The following is a 12,946-nucleotide window of genomic DNA, read 5'->3' on the forward strand; positions in this document are numbered from 1 at the left end:
GCTTAATCTTTAAAATTCTGTCTATAAATATCAATATCAATTTTACCAATTTGAAAAAGCAGCAGGAACATACATTACTACACTCCAGGGAATATTTCCTCTTTTACATTTTTAAAATAATTATGAGACATTTAAAGGGAGAATCATTTTGGAATAGACAATATTGATGAAGAAAATGTGACAAAGCAGATTTCACATATTCTAAAATGTGTAAAACCCAGATTTCCTTAATGAAGAAATGAAGTAGTAGAGTTATTTACCAAACAAATGTAATGGCATGAATTACTGTATATCTTCACATTATTAGAGAAAACAAAACATTAATGATCTGCTTAGCATAAAATTAAATTTCTTTTTTTTCTCCAGTGTTTTCAAGAATATGAAAGAATAGTTGTGAAAAACTTTAAAATCCATTTAAATGACTAATGGGTTTGCAGAAACAGGAAGATAAACTTCTGGTACACATATATATTTATTGTGGGCCCTATTTTTCTAAGAGTATGATGCTTTGAAGTTTGAGAAAGCAGCGAAATATAATTGAACATGAACTGCTTTGGAATTGGACACTACTCAGTTTACGGTTTTGAGCCTTTGGCAAGTTATAAAACCTTACCATGTCTTCATTTTTTCACCTACAAGATGGAGAAACTAATAACTAATTTTTGGTGGAGAGGTGTTCCATGTGGTATATAATATAAAGTTTCTGGTACAGAAGATGCTCAATTAATTTTTTGCTCCAATTTGTTCTCCTCTATATAGCAAAAATATAATTACTGGTAGTGTTACTATTACTTCCAGTGTTTCTGTAGTATCTGTTATAGAAGCTATAGTGGATCTATATATTTACATATTGAATCTAAGGTTAATTTTAAAAACTAGCTATTTTATATTATGTAGATATAATTTTAAAATCAACATTGTAAAAAATTTTATGCAAATTTTTTATTTCATAGAATACCACTCTTTTAGATGATAAATTAAGCATGTCCATAACTCTAATAATATATTTTAAAAGAAACATATTTATTAATTGCATTTTGTCTGATTTTATGTAGATTTGGACAAAGGAAGTTGTAGTGCAAACTAGGAGAGAAGGGTTTTAACGTATAGGAAGTAACTAAGAAATCATAGTTGACTAGAACATTACTGGTTTTTATGCAGATAACTAAAGAAGTCTTATAGGACTTTAGAAGTCTACTTTTTGTACCATCTCATTTGAAATCACCCTCTTTATAGTAGCTAAGAGAGATTTTAATAGCCCCAAGTAACAACTGAAGCAACAACGTTTCAATTAAATGGTGGTCTGTCCACATTCTTTTAATAACTGCTATAGCTGTTGCTTAAATTCAACTTTACTTTTAATTCTAGTTGTATTTCATTTGTTTTCTTTTCCTGTCTTTCATAATTTCTTTGTGCTTTCCTTCCTTCCTTCCTTCCTTCCTTCCTTCCTTCCTTCCTTCCTTCCTTCCTTCCTTCCTTCCTTCCTTCCTTCCTTCCTTCCTTCCTTCCTTCCTTCCTTCCTTCCTTCCTTCCTTCCTTCCTCTCTTTCTTTCCTTGTTTATCTCTTTTTCTTTTACTTGGGTGTGTGTTTTGGGTCATATCTGGTAATGCTTAGGGGTTACTTTTGGGTGAGCACTCAGGAATCATTCCTGGCAGTGGTTCTAGGACCATATGAAATGTGTGTATTGAACCTGGGTTAGTTGCATGCAAAGCAAGCACCCTACCCACTGTACTAACTCTCCAGTTCCAAATTCTAATCAAACTCTAATTTTCTTTCATAGCTTACCATCTCTCCTAGGTGATAAATTCAGTATGTCAATGTATTTTAAAGACAATATATATTTATTAGTTACCTTTTCTCTGATTTTATGGAGTTTAGGACAAAGGAAGTTCTACTGTAGAGTAGAAGAGAAGGGGTTTAACATATAGGATACATTTCTGGATCATTTTAAACCACCTGTGAAAACATTATAATGGAAGCTAGTGAAGATAATTTTTGAAATTTTAAATTCGGAAAGATATTACTCTAGTATAGCATGTAATGAGAATAAGCTACAACATTCATTGAATACATTCTTTGTTTAATATCATAAGATTTTTGGGGCTGGGGCAATAGTACAGTGGGTAGGGCATTTGCCTTGCATGCAGCCAACCCGCATTCAATTCCAACATTCTGTATGCTCCCCTGAGTACCACCAGAAATAATTCCTGAGTGCAAAGCCAGGAGTAACTCCTTTGCATTACGGGGTATGACCCAAAAAGCAAAAAAAAAAAAAAAATAGGATTTTCTACCAAACTTTTGGATTTGTACACTACACCATTATCCCACAAAAACAAGCTTTACTAAAACAAGTGGGTAATGATTTACAATAGTGCTCTCTGCTCCTCCAAAGTTTGTATTTGCCTATAGCTCAGCACAATACTGTTTATGAAAGGATGAAATAGATGGGCAAAGAGGGTAGGATTAAATTGGACTGTTCAGGTACTTAGGGAACAAACTTAGAAGGCCTAATACATTTGCTGTGTTTCTGCAGAATACACTATAAACTGAAGTAAGAGTTGGCCACTTCGCTTTTTTCTTCAGTACAATGAGGAAGACATTTTAACTTCTTGGCGCACACTTACTAGGTAATTGAACCACTTGAGGTTGTCACAGGTGAAATGGAATGGAAGCTTCTATCAATGTCATCTTTACGTTGTCCTTTTCTCTGAATTCTGTGGACTGAAGCCTACGATTTTCTAAAAGAGTTGAGAGTATAGCTATTACTGTCTTGATAACTTGTCTTGTCTCTGAAATAACCGTTCAACTTACTTGCCTTAAGTTTAATCATTGAATATTAAACTGACCAACTTATATGAAAAATACTGTTTAAGAGTTTAGGAAGGGAAAATATTCTAGAGGTATTGTTGCATTGCCTATAAAAAGGTTTTTACATTAGCATAATAACATTCATAATAAGCATAAACTAGAAAAAATGAATAGTTATTCTGGCAATATAATATTGAATGGAAAGTGCAATTTTATGTCAAATGGTCATTGGTAATAATCCAAGGTTGTGCTGCTATTAGCTTCTATATGATCTGCTTAAAGTTTGTTTTCATTGAGAAGAAATTTATAACATGAAATGCTGCATTACAAAAGGAGAATTGCAAAAATAAAAACTGAAACTCATGTGCTTTCCCGATGCATATGTTCTTAAGTTGTGACTTCTCACCAGAGGGGCTGCTCACATTACCTTTAGTTAAATCTATGTTTGGAAATTTGCTTGTAATTCAAGACATAATGCTCTGGCAATGATTGTGCCCAGAATTTCCTAGAGTTTAATATGTTAATCTTAATCTGAAGTATTTAATTTATTACTCAACCCTCACGTCAAATTTGATACATGTCCTATCTGATATGAAAAAATCTGCACACTGGTGATCTAAATAGTCTTTTAAAAATGCAAATATCTCTTCTTTCTTGTTGCTGTTTCTCCTAGTAATTGTTCTCTTCATTATGTGTGATAATTTTTTCTCCTTTTCTGTCAATATAAATACATAAATGTGCCCCCCTTCTGTGTTAATATTTTTTGTTTTGTTTTCAAGGGGTTTTTATTAAACATTTAATAAAATTTTAGTTAACATCACATGTTGACTTCTATATTTTTGAACTGACTAGGTGTAGACTTACATAATGGTGCACAATCTATGAACAGTTCTAGAGAGATTCTAACCTACTCAGACAAGACAGATGGCTTTAACCGACAAAACTCCTAGGTAGAATAAATAACTTCAGTTTGACTTAGCTTTAACTTACCTAGTTAGTTAAATTTAACTCAAGCATGGTCGAATTCTATTGTATTACTTAGAGGAAATTTATTATATATATGTTTATATAAACTCACATGCATATTTGCATATATATATTCTTTGTTTAAGGAGCAGACCTTTTTCGATTAGACAGCATTTTTAAAAATATTGTAATGTGTTCCAAAGAGCCTTCATCATTCAGAATTTATTCACCCTGTTGTGTTTTACTGGAATCATATGTCTCTGTCATATAGGTAACTTGGCATAAAAATGACAGTGCAGCAGTTATCAGTGTATTATATATTACAAAGTATATATATATGCAAAGTGAACATAACCAGGAAATATGCACTTCAAGCAATGTGCACAAAGGCAGAACTTAGAAATACTGTCCAGAAACTTTGTCTGTGGTATGCAGGATGTATTTTCATTTTGGTATTTTATGCTATTCTTCTATAACTTAAACTGAAGTTGACAGTATTTTTAAGAGAATACAACATAAAACAGTAAGCTTTTTCTCTCTAGAGTAAGAAATTTACTATGATGTTTTAAGTAGCATAGATCATGAAAAGTGAATGTTTTAAGTAGACTCAGGACAAAGATACAAATGGTAAAAATATTAGGAACTTTAAAGATTCTGAGATTTTTACCATACAATAATAGAATAAGATAACAAGCTAGCCTCTCATTGTTTCATACATGTAAGTGGAAGACATGAGATTTTTCTGGGCCAGAGATAAAGAACTGTGTTACCTACAATACCAGTAATAACCAGTGTTTCAGCATTTGTGGGGACTAATTCCAGTTACCCCAATTGCCACATACAGAAGGCTAGGTAATATCTGTTAAAAAATGTGTTTGGCTACTAATGGAAACCCCCTGAGTTTGGGAAGTTCAAGACATAATGAAGAGTGAGCATGCCCACCACTTGCCATTTACTTAGTAGATAGATACTCTTCTAATTATGTAAGACTTTTAGTTATGCAGGCATTCTTGAAAAAAAATGAATCATAGCAATGTCGTCCCATTGTTCATCAATTTGCTCAGGCAGGCACCAGTAACATCTCCATTGTGAGACTTGTTGTTACTGGTTTTAGCATATCAAATACACCAAGGGTAGCTTGCCAGGCTCTGCCATGAGGGTGGACTACCCTCAGTAGCTTGACAGGCTCTCTGAGAGGGACTGAGGAATTGAACCTGGGTCGGCCGCATGCAAGGCAAATGTCCTAGCTGCTGTGCTATCATTCCAGTCCTTGAAAATAATTAGAAGGGAAATAAGTTCGTGTGTGTGTGTGTGTGTGTGTGTGTGTGTGTGTGTGTGTGTGTTATCAAAGATCGAACCCAGGGTCTCTCAGAGGCAAAACAAGTACTCAGTTACTTGTTGCTTTCCCAGCCTCTAGGTCTTAATTTTTTTTGGTTATTGGTTGTTTTTTTTTTTAAATTTATATGAATTTTTAATAACAAAAGCCAGATTCCTAAAAAGTACATATTATATAATTACACTTAGGTAATTTCAAGAAAAAAATTGTAATATGAGTTTTTTTTTACATTCTTCAAATTCTTGAAGCTTCTGATTTCTTTTTTTTTTAATTTTTAATTAGTGAATCACCGTGAGGGTACAGTTATAGATTTATACATTTTTGTGCTCATGTTTCCCCCATACAAAGTTTGAGAACCCATCCCTTCACCAGTGCTCATTCTCCACCACCAGTAAACCCAGCATCCCTCCCACCCTCCCCAGTCCCATCTCCCCCCACCCCAAACTGCCACTATGGCAGGGTATTCCCTTTCGTTCTCTCTCTCTCTGATTAGGTGTTGTGGTTTGCAATAAAGGTGTTGAGCGGTCATTGCATTCAGTCTCTAGTCTACATTCGACATGCATTGCCCTTCCCCCGAATGACCTCCGACCACATTTTACTTGGTGTTCCCTTCTCTGAGTTGCCCAGAATGAGAGACCAGCCTCCAAGCCATGGAGTCAACCTCCTGGTACTTATTTCTACTATTCTTGGGTGTTAGACTCCTAGTCTATTATTCTATATTCCACAGATGAGTGCAATCTTTCTATGTCTGTCTCTCTCTTTCTGACTCATTTCACTAAGCATGATACTTTCCATGCTGATCCACTTATATGCAAACTTCATGACTTCATTTTTCTAACAGCTGCATAGTATTCCACTGTATAGATGTACCAAAGTTTCTTCAACCAGTCATCTGTTCTAGGACACTCGGGTTTTTTCCAGATTCTGGCTATTGTAAACAGTGCTGCGATGAACATATAAGTGCAGATGTCATTTCGACTATCCTTTTTTGCTTCTCTGGGATATATTCCCAGCAGTGGTATTGCTGGGTCAAATGGGAGCTCAACCTCTAGTTTTTTGAGAATTGTCCATATTGTTCTCCAAAAGGGCTGAACTAGTTGGCATTCCCACCAGCAGTGTAGAAGGTCCCTTATTGGTTGGTTTTGAGGCCACAACTAGCAATGCTCAAGGATGACTCTTGGCTCTGCACTCAGGAATTAATTCTGGCAGTGCTTGGTGGATTATATGTGGTGGGATCAAACTCAGGTTGGCCCTGTGCAAGCCAAGTGCCCCATCTGCTATACTATCTATCTCTCCAGTCCCTAGATCTTAAGTTTTGAAGATACATAAAATGAAAGAAATTCATGGAGAAATGAAACCTGCAAAGGTAACTCCAAAAACTCTGTCCAGAAGAGTACCTATTCCTTACTTAGGTTTATTTATCAGTTCCAGTAGTTTGTTTGCAATTTAGATCATCATCCAAATGGTACCTGTCCAAGAACTCACTCTCTTTTCTCACCCTTAGTTTATTCCTAACCTATTTCTCTCTAGAATTAGTTTAACCCATAGTATGTCTTGGGAATGAATATGTCTATTTTTCATCTTCCTTTGCCTTTCAGTTGCAATATTTAGTATAAACTACTTCTTCCTGTTTTGAAATTAAGTCCTTTCGGGTCTTCTCTAAATCTGCATCTGTCCTTTCAAAACCACCTCTCAGTCACCTCTGTGATAATATCTTAAAACCAAGCATACAGTGTTCTATTATTTACCCTAACTCCTTTCTGACTATCAATTTTGTAGTGTTGTTTGCATTCACATTTGTATCTCAAATCTGTATTATTTTCTGAACTTTAGAACCATATTGTCATTTGATATTTAAGTATCTCTAGATGTTTTAACAACATTCTTATTCACCAAGATTAAGCTTTCATCTTCTGTGACCTAAATGTACATCTTGAGTTACAATTTTTCACTTGAAACTACTATTCTCCCTTTTTGCAATGTAGGTACTCGCTGTCCTTGACTCAGTTTTTTTCTGTATCTTCTGCATTGATCTTTGCATATGATATACTGTTTTTTTCGTCAATACTCTTCAATGTACAAGTACTGCACACTAACCGATTGTGCCACTAGGGCTGGAGAGATAGCACAGCAGTAGGGCGTTCACCTTTCACTCGGTCAACCCTTGTTGGATTCCTCCGCCCCTCTAGGAGAGCCCAGCAAGCTACCAAGAGTATCTCGCCCCCACGGCAGATTCGATATGCCAAAAAACAGTAACAGTAAGTCTCACAATGAGAGACATTACTGATGCCTGCTTGAACAAATCAATGACCAACGGGATGATAGTGACAGTGACTCTTCAATGTGTGATTGCTATTCTCTTAACTGCTCTAATTCACTCCTCCCTCATTTACTTATGCCAGCTAAATGTGTTAAAACTACTCACAACTGAATTTTATCTTTTAAAATATTACTCATTCATAACCAGAAGGATAAAATGGCAATCTACTTTTGCCATTTACCTGGTTGAATACTTTATTGATTTTACTCTTTCTTGAAATTAAATTCTGTGTCTACATCACGGACAAAGGGGTTTCAAATCTGACCCTGCAGATATGTTTCTGACTGAGTTTGAAATCCTGATAGTTTACCTTTTCTCTGTTTTAGAGTTCACTTTTTCTCTTTTTATCTTAATGCTTTAACATGAGCATCTTAATTTTCTAGAAACAATCTTACTTGCTAGTTGAACCAAATATCAAATTCATGTGGAAATATTTTTCATTCATCTTCACACACATTTATGGGCTTCCATCGGTACCATTTATTTCTCTCTGTGACTACTCATCTCCAGGATAAATGGATTTAAATCATTGATTTAAAACTCAATATCTCTTTGCTTGATTATCTCTGTGAAAGCAGAAATTGTTGTTTTGTACTTGTGTATTTATGAATGCATGCCACTCTGTGCTGAAAAAGTATCTCAAGAACTATTTTTGAGTGTGTTAATAAATGAAATTAAGACTAGCCCTTTTCATAGTGAAGCTATCTTGATAAGCTTAGGTGTCTCTTTTTATTATAGTAGCATTATTGCCATTTATGTAAGAGTAATTATACATATATAATAATGAAGGCCATTTTTAATAGAATTTTCTATGTTAGGTGTATGTTTACTTGGAGCTAACAATGTCAGTAACTTATTTTGGCATTCTGGCACATGGCAGCCTCTCACTAAATATTGTATCTTTTAATGAATAAGCAGCAGTTTTTGTATTGTGAATTATACATTTCTTATGAAGGGCCTATTGTATCTATTGCGTACATAATATGATAATGATTGCAGTTCTAGAATAGTAATGACACATATTTGACAATGGGAACCATTTTCTCACAGGGTTTTGAATGTGTTGCCAATTTCTTCTTTGGAGCTGTACAATGCCAGTAATAGAATAGGAATCAAAGAGGTAGACAAATGAATATTACCCATTGTATACAATGTTGAAAGCATGTATCCATTTTCTCTTTGAGGACATTCAGGTACAAACTTAATGGAGATTCTGTATTCCATTACAGAAGTCTCAATTTTCTCTTTTAATATTCTTAGTTCCATAGAAAATAGAGAATAAGAAAGAGGATTTAGAGGTCTTACTTTGCTGCTACTTCTTTTTCCTTTCTCCTTGATAATTGTTGCTCCTTCAACTTTCTTTAGAGCAGGAAAGAAGGGTAGTGAGCCTGAGTGAAACTAACCAAAATCAGTGTTTCTTCCTCATAGTCAGTAGTGCTGAGCCTAGCTAATGCAATGGAGGAGAGGAAAGCAGGACTCGGAATTTATGCAAGTGTGTGATATGCTCTCAGGAGTCATCTCTTACTTAAATAAGAAAATATCCTAAATGAAGTAATATCATAGTAGTTTATTATTCTCTCTATAGACTCTGGAGGAAAAGTCCATTCAAATGATACCAATTAAATGAAACTTTAGCCTCAGTGATAGGAATGCACACAGTCTCTGTAATATTTTCTTTATGCTATATATCTAAGTATCATATATTTTATTAGAAATTGTGCCTTTTTCAGAAGTTTTTAGCTGCGATTCCATTGTACATGCTATGTGTTCCTTTTTGGAGATGGAAACAATGATTTTTACATGTGATTACTATTACCTTGTTAATATGTTTGACTCAGGCTTTAAATATATACATATACTATCAATGATCATAATTTTATTTTTTCCTAAAGCAACTTTTCAATATGTTAAAAGAACACAAGTTTAAAGAGCTCCTTATATTCTAAGAAGAATATGGAACTTATCAAGTGCTATTGAAAGCCTAGTGTTTTTGATAATTGGTATACTATTAAAAATGTATTCATTCTCTGAGTAAGCTATGCTAAATAAGTTTTCCATAATCATTAAACAAATTTGTAGACTATATGTAAATAATATCATGCTTATCTTCCTTCCTTTTACTAGAAAAATAAAATTTCATAAAAATATTTTATAATTTTGAACTTTTTCTCTTTGCACGTAGAACTCTTTTTTTTAGCTTCAGCTACCTATAATTTGAAATAACTTGCTGTTGTTTCATTAGAGAATTAGAGATTGTATAATTTTACTTTGGAGTCTGAATTAGACTAGCACACAGAACTTATTGTGTCTTTCCATTTATTCAATGACAACTTTGGAATGATTATTTTGGAGATTGTTATTGAGATTTTAAAAATTATTTTCAAATGACCAAAGAGTGCATAGTTTATTAAGAAGCATTTATTTTTTCTTGTTTTTTCTTTGTATTTTATTGAACTTTATAATTTAGAAGAAACTTTGACACTGAAGCACTGGTTTATAATTATACTTATTCAACATGATATTCTCCAGAGGAACAAAGAATAATCACATAATCTTCTTAATGGCAAGGTAAAAGGAGAAACTAAATAGAAAACAAGTAATACTAATTTAAGCAAGGCTTATGCATAAAATTATACCTAGGTTACATGTTATTATCTGAAAATTTAAAAGCAGGTATTATTACTTAATAGATTAAGACACTGGAATTTTAAGTAAAATAATTTTTATTTGTGCACAGATCTAGCAAGTGAAGTTATAAAGGATGGGGAAGAGAATAGCTAAATTATTCGCCTCAGTAAAGCATAAGAGCCTTTCACAGATTAATGATCATTTTGTTACTTTCTAGGAAGCAGAAATTATATCCTGCTGTATATTTTAGAAAACAAGAGCATGTTAGTGCAAAACTTTCAGTTTTGTTAACAAAGGAAGCGTGCTACTTTATAATTAGTGCCAAATTTAGTAAAACATCTTTGACTGATTGTGACACAAATTATAAAGGAGTGCTCTAGGGGGTAACTATTTAAGTATTATGGAAGTTCACTTTTTTTTACGCAGAAATCTTGCATTCTGAAGCATTTTCCAATTTAGCGTAAGCATTGAAATATAAGTCAAATGTTCAACTGGCACACATGTGTTTGTGGACTACACCATTCAGTATTCATTAATTGCTTTTGTGCTTCAGTTTATTCTTACCCTTCACCACTCCCCTACCTTTATTTCCTTTTCATTTACTTTGACAATCAAAGATACAGCTCACAAAACACTGCCTGACATCTTAGCACTAGCATGCATCCTTTTCCTTTCTTTACACTTCCTGAAACTATTTTGACTCAGGGGGAGAAAAAAGTACCTGCAAGTTCTGGCAGGGAGATACCTTGATCAGGAAGGAGGTTTTCCCAGGGCAAAGCTCATCCACTGCACTCCAGATGTGCTGACCCTTGAGATTTCTCATAATGTGGGAAACTCAACTGCATAATTTGTGGTAGTGGGGACTGAGTTCTCGGTCCATCCAGAAAAAAACAACAACAAAAGAACCTGTAAGTATTCAATTCGGATAGTGTTTACAGTAAAAATATTTAATTAAATTTAATATAAAAACTTGCATTTACCTGATCCAATAGACTGTTCTTGGGAAGATAAAGCTACAGAAGCAAGATCAAAAAGCATCATGTTATACATTTTATGGCAATTTATTCACACGTGCATATATTTTATCTCCTTGTGTAAACGATAATTCCCTTGATGATACAAATATTTCAGTGTCTATCAAATGTGAGTCTACCATGTAATATTTCCTGTTACATTTATACCAAATCAATGAATTCATGAATCTAATTAGAAAAACTTTAACTTCAAAGTTGAAGTTATAGGATTACTCCTAGATGTAATTATTTTTAAATACTTATCATTAAATTAATAATTTATCAAAATGTTTTAATATGTAAAATATTTACAGACAATTAACATTAATTATGAAAGTTTACTTAATTTTAATTAACATTAATCACTTAATTAACATTAATTAAGTAAACTTAATGTTAGTTAACATTAAGTAAACAGTTTTTCCTATTTATTCTTTGAAATTTATAATCTTACGTAGAGGTATTACTGTCACCATTTTATATATGTAGAGAAAATGTGGCCTACAATATGCTTAGGATAAATAATTATAGGAGTAGAGTTGGCATTTCTCATAGGTTTTTGACTCCAAAGCTCTCTTTTCTGTATAACTTCAAAAGTGAAAAGAAAAACATAATAACAGTCTAATGTGCTTAAGTCTTTTAGTGTGTGTGTGTGTGTGTGTGTGTGTGTGTTTCTAATAAATACTAATGAAAAATTCACTTTGGCAGGTCAACAAAACCTAATTTAGTAGTGTCAATCAAATATTATTCTCACTTGCTAATTAACAACTACTTTGCTTTTTAGACAGCAGAGCCAAACTAGAAAGTTATTGGTAAAGAATAGACCTGGGTAAGGCTGTCAACAGCTTCCACTTTGAACACAAAGGACAATGATAGTGAATTTGTCCCTATCTAATTAACAACGTTTTACAAAATGCATTCTTTAGTATTGCAGAATTAACAAGTACCCCATTGAGGAAATAAAGTATTTCAAGCACATTTAAACATTGGAAGTAAGTAAACAAGGTTTTTATTTTTAACTTTCTGGTGTAGGGGGATGGAGTGGGGTATGAGGGAGAAAGAGAGGCTCACCCAGTGGTGCTCAGGGTTAATTCCTGGGTCTGAACTCAGGAATTACTCCTAGTGCGACTCCAGGGACCATGTGGAATGCCGAGGATTGAACCTGGGAAGATCACATGCAAGGAAAAGTCTTACTCACTCTTCATAATATCTCTCTAGCACTGTAGGACTGCATTTTTTTTGGATTAACTATACATTCTTTTACTCATGACTTATAAGTAGATTTTGTGCTACAATTGAAAATGTCATAAGTCTAGTAATTATTTCTTTAAAAAAATGATTAGACATAAAAAGAAAGGAAATAAGACACAGGAGAGGCAGAGAGAGTAAAATACATTCCTGTAGAAAGAACTATTATACTTTATTAAAGGCTTAATATCTCGAAAACATAATTTGGGAAAAAATTTATATCATCATTTTCTTACTCTTTTTCATTTACATCCTCTATGCCTCTTTTTTGTTGACTTTCCATATATTTATATTTGTTGAATGCCTCTGTATATTAGATACCATGTTAAATATTATAGACAAATAAATAATAATGCTTCTTGCTATCAAGAATTTGAAAAAAAACATTGGAAAACCAACCTATCAATACAATATAAAGAGGAGAGTAAGTATTGGAATATAAAAATGTATGATTTTCTATGGGAGAACACTATTTTTCTTTGTGGATAAAACTGGAAAGATAATTTCCTGGATCTTGGATACTATTGCTAAATTTTTAAGAAAAAACTTAACAATCTGCAACAGGAAGAAAGAAAAAATACATTGTGAATCATACCCTATCATTAAAAACCTATTTGTTATTATCT

The 12,946-nt window shown here is 33.3% G+C and overlaps 1 protein-coding gene and 1 non-coding gene across 2 annotated transcripts in view; both read left to right on the forward strand.

Moving 5' to 3' along the window:
• LOC129402154 (meprin A subunit beta-like) overlaps positions 1-12,946 on the forward strand; it is a 170,922-nt gene that overhangs the window by 149,593 nt on the left and 8,383 nt on the right. The gene's annotated exons all lie outside the window — the stretch shown is intronic.
• LOC129401521 (U1 spliceosomal RNA) lies at positions 10,784-10,940 on the forward strand. The gene has a single exon (XR_008628403.1). It is a non-coding gene; the product is annotated as a U1 spliceosomal RNA (small nuclear RNA).

This window comes from Sorex araneus, chromosome 1 (assembly GCF_027595985.1).
Source record: "Sorex araneus isolate mSorAra2 chromosome 1, mSorAra2.pri, whole genome shotgun sequence".
NCBI lineage: Eukaryota > Metazoa > Chordata > Mammalia > Eulipotyphla > Soricidae > Sorex > Sorex araneus.